This window comes from Hypanus sabinus, chromosome 4 (genome assembly GCF_030144855.1).
Source record: "Hypanus sabinus isolate sHypSab1 chromosome 4, sHypSab1.hap1, whole genome shotgun sequence".
Classification (NCBI taxonomy): domain Eukaryota; kingdom Metazoa; phylum Chordata; class Chondrichthyes; order Myliobatiformes; family Dasyatidae; genus Hypanus; species Hypanus sabinus.
The window spans coordinates 21339475-21353911 of NC_082709.1; the positions used below are offsets into that span (position 1 = coordinate 21339475).

At 43.5% G+C, this 14437-nt stretch overlaps 1 protein-coding gene across 1 annotated transcript in view; it reads right to left on the minus strand.

The window, feature by feature from the left end:
• Nucleotides 1-14437, minus strand: part of mylka (myosin, light chain kinase a) — a 334126-nt gene that overhangs the window by 126578 nt on the left and 193111 nt on the right. The window lies entirely within an intron of this gene.

Below are 14437 nucleotides of genomic sequence, written 5' to 3' on the forward strand. Positions count from 1 at the left end.
GCTTGACACAACATCATAGGCTGAAAGGCCTGTACTGTGCTCTACTGTTTTATGTTCTATGTTCTTTCAGTCTGTTCTGGACTAGTAGTAGGTACTCATCGATCCCAGGGGATCATGGTTTGCGCCTCTGGTGAACTGTGCCCTCTCCATGGCGCAAGCCTGGGTGGGAAGATTTGAAGAACCGCCTGTTGTCCACGCAGTGGGTTCTCCATCTTCACATCACTGATGTAGTCCAAAGGAAGGGCAAGCACTGATACAGCTTGGCACTAGTGTTGTCGCAGAAGTTGCCAGAGTGAAATTATAAACAACATCAAACTGCCCTAGACCTCAGCTCCGGATTTCTTCCTCGGACCCCATGGGTGGGTGTGGCCGCAAAGCAGCAGAGGTTTAAAATCAGAGTTTTCCTTCTCCCAGGCGGGCTGCTGTCCAAGGCTGACAAGCCCCACCTGCCCGAAGCAACTGGTTTTGAGGCGCCAGGCGCCAGTGGTCCTCTTTTGCCCATTCTTTTATCAGTAGAAGCAGTTCCGCCGGGCCTAGAAGCTGAGCCTCATGTAAAGGCCAAGAGTTGGACTAATAAAGCGAATATTGTGCTCTATGACTCTGACTCCACTTCCCTGAGCAGCTTGTCTATAATGCTCCCTGTAGGTAGAAAATTCCGCATTGAGACAGTAAACAAGTTTAAAGAACAAACTCCGGAACAACCAGCAATCATTTTATCAGTTATTCTTCATTGCTCTCTGCCCTAAGGTAAGTGACTTCTCCCCGTCTGAATAATACTGTCCAACAAATACTGTAAACAAATAACGAGATTACTGGCTATACTATTGTCTACTCTTTGATGCACCTGAAAACCGTTAGCTTCTTCAATGTCTAATGGAGTCACAGCCAAAAGAGATTGAGTCATAGAGTCATTCAGCATGAAACCAGGCCATTTGGCCCACTATGTCTGTGTTAACCAACTGGGTCTTCACTACGACTAATTCTTTCGCCCAGCATTTGCTGTATAGACATAGAATCATAGAAAACCTACAGCATAATACAGGCCCTTCGGCCCACATTACTGTGCTGAACATGTACTTATTTTGTAATTACCTAGGATTACCCATAGCCCTCTACTTTTCTAAGCTCTAGGACTCTCCTAAAAGACCCTATTGTATCTGGCTCCACCACCGTCACCGGCAGCCCATTCCACACGCTCACCACTCTCTGTGTAAAAAATTTACCCCTGACATCCCCTATGTATCTACCTCCAAGCACCTTAAAACTATGCCCTCTCGTTTTAGCCATTTCAGCCCTGGGAAAAAGCCTCTGACTATCCACATGATCAAAGCCTTTCATCATCTTATACACCTCTATCAGGTCACCTCTCATCCTCCGTTGTTCCAATAAGAAAAGGTCAAGTTCACTCAACCTAATCTCATAAGCCTTGCTCCCCAATCCAGGCAACATCCTTGTAAATCTCCTCTGCACCCTTTCTATAGTTTCCACATCCTTTCTGTACTGAGGTGAACAGATCTGAGCACAGTACTCCGTAGGGTCTGTCCATTGTCCTATACAGCTGTAGCATTACCTCTCTGCTCTTGAACTCAATCCCACGGTCGAAGAAGGCCAATGCACCGTATGCCTTCTTAACCAGACAGTCAACCTGCACAGCAGCTTTGAGTGTCCTATGGACTCGGACCCCAAGATCCCTCTGATCCTCCACACTGCCAAGAGCCTGACCATTAATACTATATCCTGCTATCATATTTGATGGCAGGATAAACCTACCAAAATAAACCACCTCACACTTAACTGGGTTGAACTCCATCTGCCTCTTCTCAGCCCAGTTTTGCATTCTATTGATGTCCTGCTCTAACCTCTGACAGCCCTCCACACTATCCACAACACTCCCAACCTTTGTGTCATCAGCAAATTTACTAACCCATCTCTCCACTTCCTCATCCAGGTCATTTATAAAAATCACGAAGAGAAGGGGTCCCAGAACAGATCACTGAGGCACACCACTGGTCACCAGCCTCCATGCAGAATATGACCCATCTACAACCACTCTTTGCCTTCTGTGGGCAAGCCAGTTCTGGATCCACAAAGTTATGTCCCCTTGGATCCTATGCCTCCTTGTGTGCGTTCCAGTTGGTGGCAAAGTGGCATCAGCGCTGGACTTCGGGGCAAGAGGTCCTGAGTTCAAATCCGGACGACTCCCTTGCATGCTCTCCATCCGTGCCTGGGTTGAATGTCGAGCTAGCAACTCGTTAAAAAAAAAACCTGGAGAGGGATGGGCTCTGCCAGGTTTCAGATGCCCAAGACATGCCGTATGATGAGCAATCACCAAAAAGATCAGTGCAAAAAGCTTGTCATGACGGTGCCCCGACGACTCCACCAAGAGTTAAGGGTGCACACACACACACTACATCTATTGCTCTACCTTCATCAATGTGTTTAGTCACATCCTCAAAAAAATTCAATCAGGCTTGTAAGGCATGACCTTCCTTTGACAAAGCTATGCTGGCTATGCCTCTCCAAATGCTCATAAATCCTCTCAGGATCTTCTCCATCAACTTACCAACCACTGAAGTAAGACTCACTGGTCTACATTTCCTGGGCTATCTCGACTTCTTTTCTTGAATAAGGGAACAACATCTGCAACCCTCTAATCCTCCGGAACCTCTCCCGTCCCCAGTGATGATGCAAAGATCATCATCAGAGGCTCAGCAATCTCCTCCCTCGCCTCCCACAGTAACCTGGGGTATATCTCATGCAGTCCCGGTGACTTATCCAACTATTGCTCATTGATGTTTTCCAAAAGCTCCAGCACATCCTGTTTTTTAATGTCTATATGCTCAATCTTTTCAGTCTGCTGTAAGTCACCCTGCAATTGCCAAGGTATTTTTCCATAGTGAATACTGAAGCAAAGTATTCATTAAGTATCTCTGCTATCTCCTCCGTTTCCATACACACTTTTTAACTGTCACACTTGATTGGTCCTATTCTCTCACATCTTATCCTCTTGCTCTTCACATACTTCTAGTATGCCTTGGGGTTCTCCTTAATCCTGCTCACCAAGACCTTCTCATGGTCCCTTCTGGCTCTCCTAATTTCATTCTTAAGCTCTTCCTACTAGCCATAATTTTCTAGATTTACAAGGATGTTGCCTGGATTGGGGAGCATGCCTATTGGGAATAGGTTGAGTGAACTTGACCTTTTCTCCTTGGAGCGATGGAGGATGAGAGGTGACCTGATAGATGTGTGTAAGATGATGAGAGGCATTGATCATGTTGATAGTCAGAGGCTTTTTCCCAGGGCTGAAATGGTTGCCACAAGAGGACACAGGTTTAAGGTGCTCGGGAGTAGGTAAAGAGGAGATGTCAGGGGTAGGTTTTTTACTCAGAGAGTGGTGAGTGTGTGGAATGGGCTGCTGGCAACGGTGGTGGAGGCGGGTACGATAGGGTCTTTTAAGAGACTTTTGGATAGGTACACGGAGCTTAGAAAAATAGAGGGCTATAGGTAAGCCTAGTAATTACTAAGGTAGAGACATGTTCAGCACAACTTTGTGGGCCAAAGGACCTGTATTGTACTGTAGGTTTTCTATGTTTCTATCTCTATCATTGCCTACTTTTTTGAACCTTTCATAAGCTTTTACTTTCTTCTTGTCTAGATTTTCAACTGCGGTTCCTGTACCATACCATCCCTTCCTTGTCTCATTGGAACATACCGATGCAGAATGCCACACAAATATCCCCTGAACTTTTGCCACATTTCTTCCGTACATTTCACTGAGAACATCCATTTCCAGTTTATGCTTCCAATTTCCTGCCTGATAGCTTCATATTTCCCCTTACTCCAATTAAACACTTTCCTAACTTGTCTGTTCCTATCCCTCTCCAATGCCATGGTAAAGGAGATAGAATTGTGATCATTATCTCCAAAATGTTCTCCAGCTGAAAGATTTGACACTTGACCAGGTTCATTTCCCAATACCAGATCAATACCAGATCTCCTCTTGTAGGCTGATCTACATACTGTGTCAGGAAACCTTCCTGAACACGTCTAACAACTCCGCCCCATCTAAACCCTTTGCTCTAGGGAGATGCCAATCGATATTGAGGAAATTAAAATCTCCCATCATGAAAACCCTATTATTACTGCACCATTCCAGAATCTGTCTCCCTATCTGCTCCTCGATGTCCCTGTTTCTATTGGGTGGTCTATAAAAAACACCCAGTAAAGTTATTGACCCTTCCTGTTCTTAACTTCCACCCACAGAGACTCTGTAGACAATCCCTCCATGTCTTTCTCCTTTTCTGCAGCCGACACTATCTCTGATAAATAGTGCCATGCCCCCACCTCTTTTGCCTCCCTCCCTGTCCTTTCTGAAGCATCTAAAGCCTGGCAGGAAGGTTTCCTGACAAAGTATGTAGATCAGCCTACAAGAGGAAAGGCTATACTTGATCTGGTATTGGGAAATAAACCTGGTCAAGTGTCAGATCTCTCAGTGGGAGAGCATTTTGGAGATAGTGATTACGATTCTATCTCCTTTACCATGGCATTGGAGAGGGATAGGAACAGATAAGTAAGGAAAGCGTTTAAAAAGCCATTCCTGCCCCTGAGCCATCCAAGTCTCTCTAATGACCACAACATCATAGCTCCAAGTACTGATCCAGGCTCTAAGCTCATCTACTTTGTTCATGATACTCCTTTTTAAAATAGGCACATCTCAAACCATCAGCCTGAGTGCATCCTTTCTCTATCACCTGCCTAGCTTCCCTCTCACACTACCTGCAAGCTTTCCCTATTTGTGAGCCAAACACCCCTTTTCTCCATCTCTTTAGTTTGGTTCCCACCCACCAGCAATTCTAGTTTAAACTCTCCCCAATCTCTCACCAGCCTTCTGGGTGATTCAAGTAATTATCCGTATGTCTCTCAGATGCTGTCAGACACTCTGCTTTTACCACTCTTTCAGACAGTATTTTCCAGCTATTCACCTTTCCCTGAGTTCTGGAACAATCTTTTACTCCCTTACCCTAAATCTATATTCTAGTTTTATCAACCTCTGATCTGGGGAAAGGTTTCTCACTGTCTATCATACCTGTACCACCCATTATTTTATATGCCTCAATCATGTCCCCTCTTAACCTCCTCTACTCAGGGGAGAGCAGGCCCAACCTCTCCTGTTTCACTGAAAAATGGTAACATTCTCTATCAGGCCATATTCTGGTGAATTGTCCCTTCCCTCTCCACTGCACTATCACATCATTCCTATAGTGTGATGTCTGAACTGCCTGCAGTATTCCAGCTCAGGTCTGAATAATGTTTTACAAAGTTGGAGCATAATCTGCTTGTTTTTGTATTCAATGCCTACACTCATGAAGGCCAAATATCCCGATGCCTTCTAAACCATGTTATTTACCTCCACTGCCACCTTCCAGGATCTTATGCATGAAGATCCCTCTGCTCTTCATTATTACCTAGGACCCTACCTGTATGTTGTATGTCCTCGCCTCATTGATATTTTCAACATGCATCACCACATATTTATCTGAATTAAGCCCTGTCTGCAATTTCTCAGCTTCCAGTGTGCTCAGACACAGAGGCTTCCCTGGGTCCAAACAATGATCTTATTGTTCACCTATTATGTTCTTTTTATGATCATCAAGTACTACAGGTCTGCCCCACTACCGTTGCTCAATAGCACATGATGAGAAACTGTTATGATTTTGTCCTTGCAGAAACATGGCTCCAGGACAACATTCCATGCACCATCAATCTACAGCCCAGGGTACTCAGGGGCTTTGGCTACGGTTTTTTTGGTGACTATATGTTTAATTACGTGAGTTTCTTGTGCTGTGTGCGACTATTGGTACTGTTGTGTACCTTGGCCCCAAAGGAACGCAGTTTTGTTCTATTTATTTAGAGGTCCAGAACACAATAGGATCTTCCGGCCCTTTGAGCTGCACTGCCTGCAACCCCAATTTAACCCTAACCTGATCACGGGACGATTCGCAATGACCTACCCATTATGCATTTGGATGGTATTCATCTGTGTGGCTGAAAGGCAATTGAACTTGAACGTATTACCAACAAATCAATATCACCCTATAGCTTCAGTCCACAATCAGTCTTTGTGTCTACCAGGAACTTATAGATCACACCTCCTACATTCAATTACAAATTATTCATGAACATTACAGTTAGCAAGGATCTCAGCACTGATTACTGAGCGACACCACAAGTCATCGGCATCAGATTACTGAAACAACTCCTTCCATCAAGCCAATTTTGAATCAAATTTTCCTGCTTCCCATGAGCTTCGATGTTTTGGACAAATCTCCTTTGCGGGAAATTCCCATTATCCCTAATTACTTAACCGCATCAATAAATTGCCTCCAATTATATGTACAGTACTCTCAATTTTGTTAGCTGTTCCTCCCATGGAACCTTACATGGTTTCTTCTGAACTTCCTTTTTCAAGGATGTCCATAATTATCTAATAATGATCTACCAATTATCTAGTAACTTGCTAAATTATCCTTTTGTGTTCCAACCCTTTTGAGACAAAGGCCAAAATTCTATTTGTCATTTTAATTAACCTTCTGACTTGTTTTAATTTAAGTCTACACTTAGACCTCAACGGCCATTTAAGTCTCAATTGTGGGTGATATTATCCCTCATGTCCTTCTCAAGATTCGGCAGTTCACCAAGAGCTGGAGGTTAATGTCATGCACTCTGTCTCAATTATTTAAAGACTTGGTCTGTCTACACCGGCGGTCACTATTCAGAGATTCACATATAGTCTCAGGTACTAATCCAGGATTTCTAAGCGACGAGTACAATTAGATTTTAAATACACTTTACATTGTTTAAAACACCTAATTCTGTTGCCTTCCAGTTTGTGTGCAGCAGGTCAGATTATACTTATACACCTGAGAAAGCAAGAGGTATTTGGTTTTCCTTTCATAGGGCAGCACAACACTTTACGTTCTCCCCTTGACCGTCCAAAGATGTACCGGTTGTGAGGTTTATTGGTCATTGTAAATCGTCCTGTGATTAGGCTAAGGTTAAATTGGTAAATCACTGGGTGGCATGGTTTGAAGGGGCGATTCTGTGCTGTATCTCAATGAAATAAAAATAAAAATAAAGTAAAATCCAGCTCAGGCCTACAAACATTCAGAGGAGAAAGAACTGCTCTAGAGTTTTAAATACATGCTCAGTTAACCAGATGCTTTGGGTTCATCTCCAGAAATCTGTGTCTTAACAAGGAACAGCCAAGGCTTTCGATACCTTTCTTTGATTCTTTTTTTCCTGTCTTAATTTCCTTTGCCATTGACCCAAGCTACAATGGTTTTAATGTCCCAACAGAAATTGAACTTTGATCCTTCTGTCTTTAAAACAGTTTAAAGCTCAAGCACTCAGCATTTACACATCTATTCTGTATTCTTGTTTGTAGTTGAAATGATTTATAACGTCTGCCTGTGCTGTAAGAGATCGAGCATTCCTTCCAAGTCTCTGGACAACCATAAACCTTAAAAAGTAACTCTGTGCACTGAGTAGCGGAACCATCCAATTTACTTTTGGTGGTGCCTATTACTAAGAGAAGATATTCTCGTGTGAACCTAAGGGGAATTTTCTTTTTAGTGTCTCAGGCAAAAGCATTTATGGAACTTTAAAGCAGGTAAAAGTTAAACAAATTTTCAAAATATATTTGGAAGTAAATGCTGTTTTAAACCTGCTTATTTGTGATCCATCCTTATTACGATGAACTTGTGGAAGTGGATTCATCTATAGATAACGCACACCCTGAAAACTCCTTTATTGCAATGGAGTGAAATCAAACTGCCGGGGTTAAATCAGTGTGAGATTAGCTTCACAGGGGCATAATTTACAGATCTGGAAGTTGAACATAGAAGAGGCAGGTTTCTGAAGTAAATGAAACAGATTTATTTAAAGCAACACACGCCAAGTACTGGAGGAACACAGTAAGTCAGGCAGCATCTATGGAAATAAATAAACAGTCAATATTTTGGTATTTAAAATAGCACCAAGCATGGAGACCTAGATTTTGCTACACTGAAAGCAACAAAGGGGTTAACATGCAGCATTATTACTAGGTAACAGTGAACATCTGCTAAATGTGGAGAATCCCAAAGATTTTGTCCATGAAACTGATCCTTCACAGGTTTGTAAGTTCGCAGATGACGCAAGTCATTGGCCTCATCAGCAGCAACAAAATGTCGGCATACAGAGAGCAGGTAGGGCATCTGTGGACTGGTGCAAACACAACAACTTGAACCTTAACGTGTGATGCACCATCAATAACTCTCAGAGACATGAGGCGAGAGATGGGCTTTTATTAGCTGGAAGAATGCACTGTCAGCAGCAAGAGACCATCACACAACATCCTGGAGACTGAGGGAGGAGCAGTGCCTCCAATCGCCTTTATACAGGGGTCTGTGGGAGGAGCCACAGGAGCAGTCAGCAGGGGGGCATGTCCAGACAGGTATATGTAGTTCACCACAATGTGGACAAGACTAAAGAGATGATTGTGGACTTCAGGAACGTGCAGGCTGACCTCTCCCGAACACACATCACCAGCTCCTTCAGGTCACTTGGAGTGCACATCACAGGTGACCGCTCCTGGTCCTCAGCACCACCTCTTTAGTCAAGAAAGCACAGCAGCACCTCCTCCTCCTCCTCCTCCTCCTGAGGAGATTGAGGCAAGTCAGGCTCCCAGCCCCTACCTAACCACATCCTCCTGCAGCACCGTCAAAAGTGCCCTGATTAGCTGTATCACCATCTGGTATTGGGAATTGTAAGGCATCTGATTGTAAGACTACACAATGGATTGTGAAGACTGCTGACAGAATCATCAGGGTCTCTCTCTTCACCCCCCCCACTCCCCCACAATCCAGGACAGGCTTTCACAGAGCCCTCTGCATTGTCAAAGACCCCTCCCATCCATGCCACAATCTCCTTGACCTCCTATCATCAGGCGGAAGGTATTGTAGTATACGAACAAGGATCGCCTGGCTGGGTAAAAGCATCTTCCCCCAGGCTGTGAGATTTCTGAGCACCCTGTTACCACCCGGTACACATTATTTATGAGATTGCACAGAGTAATATACACCTATATATTTAGCTGTATATGCACTCCATGTCAACTTGCACATTCCCAGAATATTTTTTATCTATTAATATCATTGTGTTAATATTATTTTATGTGCTGTATGTCCTGTGTTGTGCACCTTGGTCCCAGTGGAACGTCGTTTCATTTAGCTGTATAATGTGTATAGTTGAATGATGATAAACTTGAACTTGAAGATTAAGGAAGGCAGAACATCAGTGGTAAAGGGGTGCTGTTGGCACATAGCTCGAGCGATCCCGATTTGATTCAGATTGCTGGTCCTGTCTCTGAAAAGTACGTATATTCCCCTTGTAACTACATGCATTTCACATCAGTGTTCTGGGGTTCTCCCACAATCTCAACGTATGCTGACTGATTATTGTGTATTATCACTGGCTGATGGTACGATCAGTAGTGTGTTCGTGGGTATGAGAAAGGGATTCAGCAAAACAAAAAAATAGTGGAAAGATATAGAGGATTGGGGAGCTTTAAAAAACCTACAGAGCAAGTAAAAATATTAGAAGGGAAAATATGAATTATGAAAGTAAGCTAGCAAATAATATCAAAGTGGATAGTAAAAGTTTTTTCACGTATGTTAAAAATACAGGAGAAATAAGAGTGGATATAGGACCGCTAGAAAATGAGGCAGGAGAAATAATAATGCGGGACAGTGCATCTACTACTTCTGCTGGCAGCTCCTTTCACATTCGAGTGAAATAGTTATCCCTCGGATTCCCCTTAAGTATTTCACCTTTCACCCTAACTGTGTAACCTTTAGTTCTAGTCTCACCCAGCATGAGGGGCAAATGCTTGCTTGCACTTACCCTATCTATTCTGTCATTACATTCAAAGTCATTGAAGAAGTCATACAGTATCAAACGCTTCTCACCTTGACAGTGGTAGGGATTCAAACCACACTTACCGACAGTGTGGTGTTGGCAGAAACTCTCATCATATTTAAAAGGTGAGCACAAAGGCAGGAGAGGGGTCAGATGTGTCAGCATCTGACTTCCTGACGTCCATAATGCAGTGTGTAGATGTGAACATTAGGAATGCAATGCAGCCAGCCAATTGCTTCCATTGGAAACACTACCAGTCTGTCAGAGTCCATCCCAGTCTCTGCTGGCAAGCTCCAGGATCCCCTTTTTGACCCCTCCCCCAGCCTATCTCACCTTCCTGATTTGCCAGTAAAACAAACTGGGACTAGTGTTTAGTCAAACTATCGAAAATTGTGTGTAACGGTCCGTGAATTATAGAGGTATTTTGTGGATTAGATTTCTGGGACAGCGTCCAGGTTTGCCTATTTGTTTCTGTCTTATCACTTTCAGTAAACATTCTGTGCTTATCAGCACAGCTTGCTTCATTTGGAAAGAGGAACAGTTTGAAAATAAGGAGCAACTGTAGGCTTTGCAGACTGCTGGAACCAAGATGGATATATCCGAAGACAGTAGAATGAGTGGGAAGTTTGCTCGTTGATGGTTTACTGACCAACGAAGCTATAAAGATCAAGACACACTCACTTGGCTCTGTATACAGAAGGCAAGGTCTCTAAGCAATGATCACACTCCTCTGAAACCTCCTCCAAAAGGACCTATACAGTAGATGAAAAGTCAGCTGCTCAAAGCCCTCAATTTGTTTATCACTGCCTCTTTCCAATCTTAAACCATGTACAGTCTTATTAAAGAACTCATTATTGCTTCGTCACAGTACATCACCGTCCCAGATAAGACCAAACAGTAACATAACAATACATTTTTAAAAATGTTTATCAAATGAACTTTCATACAAAATGCCCTACAGGTGCTCTGAGCACAATTAGAGGAAGGCTTGTGTTCTTCAATTTGCAATGTTATGTTTTGCTGATGGGGCCAATGATCATTTGGTGGAGCAGGAAGGAGGCCTTGCCCTTCGGGGACCTTTGCACTAAGCTGCTTCCATTCACGCATGCTGACCATTTCAGCACACGGATGCTCCAGAGGGCCAGTGTCAAAGCCGGTGACCGGGAAAGCCCGATGATAGAGTCACAGAAGGAATCTCTCCCCCAAGATGAACCTCTTGCTGTGTGAAAAGGGATTTGAAAATAAAATCTGGACAGCTAAAAAATAATTTTAAGTAAGTATCTTAAAAACAGTAATGTGTATATTTGTTGAGCTGAATAGAGGGTTAATAAAATCCAGATACATTGCTCTGATGAGTCATCCTGGCTTCACCAGCACTTACATTTCTGACTTGGTCACTGGGAGTGTTTCTTGCTCTGTTTGGACAAGGGTGATGGTGCTGACAATTTTACCCCTCTTCTTGATTTTCCGTCTCATATCAGTTGTGCTTTCCAGAAGGCAACAGTGTCAGCTAGTGAATGGTAATTGCAAAGCACAGTGGGTAAGGCCACCCTTGGGTGGAGGAGCAACATCCAATGTTCCCTCTAGTGGCCCGGAACCTGATGGCATGAATATCAATTTTCCTTCTTGTAAACTAATTCTCCCCTCTATTCACCATTTTAACTTTTACCTTCCCTCACCTGTCTATCATTTCATCTTGGGCCCCCTCCTCCTTCCCTTTCTCCTGTTGTCCACTCTCCTCTCTTATCAGATTCCTTCTTCTCATGCTCTTGACCTTTCCCACCCACCTGATTTCACCTATCACCTTCCAGCTAACCTCCTTCCCCTACTCCCACCTTTTAATTCTGGCATCTCCCCCACCCCCCACCTTCCTTTCCAGTCCTGAAGACGAGTCTCGGCCTGAAATATCAACTGTCTGTTCATTTCCAAGGAAGCTGCCTGACCTGCTGAGCTCCTCGAAACATTTTGTATGTGCTGCTTTGGAGATTTCCGAGAGCCGTGCAGATAGTCCATCTGCTGTGGGGATGAGAAATAAAACAACCTGGAATATGGAGGAGGCAGCAGTGACTATGTAGAAAACACGGAGGTTTGTAGACAGCAAGGAGAACTGGTTGCAGCTGGTGACTGTGCAAGATGCAGGATATGAGAAGTGATGTGGTATTAGGAGTATTCCTGTTTTACTGGTGAAATGGGTTAATGTGTTTGAAATAAAAAGCTAGACATGGCACAGTGTTCCCTTGGGAATTACTCCAGCCGGTACAATAGAGCGGAAGGAATCCTAATCCAGAATTGTAAAAGTGACCGTCTGGTAAAGGTGGACAAACACCTTTGCTGCTGATGTGAATACATCATATGTTTTCCTGATTGAGCCCCAAATCCTGGGATGAACCTGATGTTGGAGACCTAATCCTGCCATAAGACCATAAGATACCGGAGTGGAATTAGGCCATTCTGCTCATCAAGTCTGCTCTGCCATTTCATCATGGCTGATCCGATTCTCCTCTCAGCCCCAATTTCTTGCCTTCTCCCCATCTTGTCATCTTCGTGCCCTGAAGTGCCTCTTCATCCAAAGTGACTGTGGGTTTTCCCCTATTGCTACAGAAGAACAACCCCCTCCATGGGCATCTCCAGAGCAAGATTTCAAAGAATTCAGGTGTGATCTTCAGTTTGCCTTACTGCACAGTGTATTCTGCAGCTGATATTGAAAAAGTGCCAGAAGGGATTGTAATCTTTCTTCAAGGAGAATGTTTCCACTTGAAAGTAAGGCTTGGTGGAAAGTGTGTGTGATCTGTTGGCAACCTGCCTGACCCCCGACGTGAGTGGGAAAACAGCCAGTCAAATGGAAGCCAGTTACAGGAGCTAATATTGCCTGTGTTTCCTCTCACTAAACAGTATTAAAATTGGGGCTTCTATTTAAACTAACATCTGCCTCCAAATTTCTTCTCATATTCCTAAGATGCCAATTACTTTTAAGCTTCTGGTCTGGTACTGCCAACTTTTCTGGAATCTGATCATTTACACATAGAGAGTGAGATAGTTCTTTACCCTCATTACCTATCTAGAGTTATTATTTGTTCTATGGCTCAGAGCAATAAAACCAAGGGGCGAAAATTAGCTGTTATTCAGTAATTATTTATTAAGATACAGTAGTGTGGAACAGGCCCTACCGACCCTTTGAGCCACGCTGCCCAGCAACCTCCCCCCCTCCCCCGACTTAATCCTAGCCTAATTATGGGACAGTTTACAATGATCAATTAACCGACCAACTGGTATGTCTTTGGACTGTGGGAGGAAACTGGAGCACCCAGAGGAAACCCACTTGGTCACGGGGAGAATGTACAAACTCCTTACAGACAACGGTGGGAAACCAGGACACTGGTACTGTGAAGTGTGCTAACCACTTCGCTGCTGTGTCACGAAGCCACAAGACTGGCATTTGATTTCATCCCTCAAGATTACTAACCCTATCAGCTTCCTGTAACTGTATCCATACATTAAATAACTTCAGTGCACTGGCCTCAAAATGTCTTCCTGGCACCTGGAACAGCATTCCAGCTGTTGTTCACAGTATCCCAACATAGAAAAGGTTCCTGACATTTATATTAGATTTAACCTGCAGATCATTTAACCTGTGCTATATTGTTTGAGGATATTGAAAAGTACCAACTTTGTTTTGTCTCTTCTGAGGCATCACAGTACAAGGCTGAGGATTCCTTCTTTATCATAATGTTATTCCTAGACATTACTCTAAAAGTTTAGAAATGGCAAAGTACCTTAAGGAATTGTTTATAAAATTTAATACAGGCTGTAGTAGAGTATTACATCAAAAAGAAGAAAACACATTTTCCATTAACAGATGAATTGGATTGAATGTCCAGTACCTACACACTTCCTGTCCACATCAAATAGGCCTTAAAGCTATCCGCTTCTTTCTGAACACCAGACCCAACTAATTCCCTTCCAACGCCCTCCTCCTCCATCTGGTGGAACTGCTCCTCACACTCATCAATTTCTTTTTTGGCTTCTCCCAGTTTCTCCAAACCCAAAGTGTAGCCATGGACTCCTGCACGGACCCAAGCTATGGCTGACTCTTTGATAGGTACATGGAAAAGTTAATGTTCCAAGCCTTTATAGGCAACGCTCCACAACTCTTTCTGATGACTGCACTGGTGGTACTTCAAGCACCCATGCTGAGCTTGTTAATTTCATCAACTCTGCCTTCAACTTCTACACTGCCCTTAAATTCACTTTGTCCATTTCTGAAACCTCTCTCCCCTGTCTCGATCTCTCTGTCTCCATGTAAGGGAATAAACTTCTACTGATATCTTTTATAAACCTACTGACTCTCACATCTTTCTGGACTATACCCCTTCCCACCTTATCTCCTGTAAAAGTACAACCCCTTTTCTTAGTTCTTTTGTCTCCACCACAGCTCTTCCCAGGATGAGGCTTTCCTTTCCAGAACATCAGAGATGTCCTC